This window comes from Arachis ipaensis, chromosome B1 (assembly GCF_059453495.1).
Source record: "Arachis ipaensis isolate K30076 ecotype BB chromosome B1, ASM5945349v1, whole genome shotgun sequence".
Lineage (NCBI taxonomy): Eukaryota > Viridiplantae > Streptophyta > Magnoliopsida > Fabales > Fabaceae > Arachis > Arachis ipaensis.
Window position 1 is genome coordinate 112,978,330 of NC_142436.1, and position 1,738 is coordinate 112,980,067.

Sequence of the window (1,738 nt, forward strand, 5' to 3'; positions counted from 1 at the left end):
TTCTCCACTCCTTAGACTGATGGCATGATATTCTTTCCCTGGCCAAGGGAAGACATTGGTTGAGTCCTTAACAAAATATTGTGCCAATTGTCTCATTTGATCTTCCTGATTTCTCCTTGAGATCTCCACATCTTCAATCACCTCTCTTATATTTTGCCCTAAAAACTCACTGAGTTGGGCAATGAAGTGGTATTTCTTGGAGAGTTCTTCTATTGCAACTTCTAGGATATTTTATGGAGGTGCATTGGTTGGAAAATTATGGAATGTTAGTCCTTGATACATGGGGTATGCAACATTAAAATCCCTTCCCAAGTCAAAATTTCTGCAGTTGTCATAATAATATGAACTATGTTGTGGCTCTGGGAAGTATCCCATTTCAGCTTCTTGATTCTCCCACCCACCATGAGCATAATAACTTGAATCATTCTGTGGTGGTGAGGAGTTTCTCCTGAATTTTGATTGTCCAGAATATGATCGATGCTTTCTTTTTTCTTGCAAGATGCCCTGTCGCAATCAATAATCACCAAAAGACATTGGAATTTCTATAGTGCGGTAATATCACAAACAGCTAGTGGTTAGTGTGCTAACAAGTGAATGAAGAAAGAAAATTGACTAAAATTGCAGAAATTAGCAGTAATCAAATTGAAACAAAAACTATTAACAAAAGAAAATTGCTCAATCTAGTTATCCTCCAATTTAATAATTGTCAATACAAAACCAATCCCCGGCAATAGTGCCATAAACTTGATGCGCGGGAATTTGTCTTTCGACAAATTTTCTTCCGGTAAGTGCACCGTATTGTCGTCAAGTAAAAACTCACAAAAGAGTGAGGTCGAACCCCACAGGGATTGGTAGATCGATCAATTACAATTGGAGAATTATACTAGTTGAGCAAAATCAGAATTTAATTGGGATTGTAGAAAGTAAAATTGGCGGGAAACTTAAATTGCAAGAAATTAAAGGAACAGAAAATTAAATTGCAAGGAATTAAAGTGCAGAAGCTTAAATTGCAAGAAATTAAATAGGAAGGGGGAATCATCATGAAATTAAAGGCAAAAAATAAATAGAATAGGTAGATCAGAGATGGGGGAATTCAATGGGTTCAGCAGATGTATAATTCTCCGGATCAAATTCATTTTCAACTCTTCCACAATCAATGCATTTATTGATCTCCTTGGCAATCTTAAGTGATTGGATCCCAATTCCTTGGCTCACTAATCTCTCTAAGCATGAACAATTGCCCAATTCCTTGATTTAAGTGCTCATGGGAAGAGATGAAATTTGGTCACTGATTATACCACAAAAATTCATAGATCAAAGTGTTGGTAGGATTACATGTCACTATATCCATCCAAACCCCAATCTAATCCAATGTGAGAAAGAATTTCTAGCATGATCTCCTCATTCCTCTTCCAAGGTTCCGAGGAGATCCAATTATGAATAGCTTCTTTCCTAAGATAACTATCCAATTGGATGAAGAATGAAAGCTTTCTAGTAAAATCAAGAGAAAAAAAAAAGAAGAAGATGAATGAAAACTAATATTGATCCATTAAATTACACAGAGCTCCCTAACCCAATGAAAGGGGTTTAGTTATTCATAGCTCAATTCAATTTACAAAGAAAAGAAAATGCAGAAAAGTAAGAAAGTACAAAAGGAAAAATTGCAGAAAAGAAAGTACATCAAACTAAAGGAAAAATTTTCCAAGGAAAATGGAAATCAGGGTCTGAAACCCCAAAG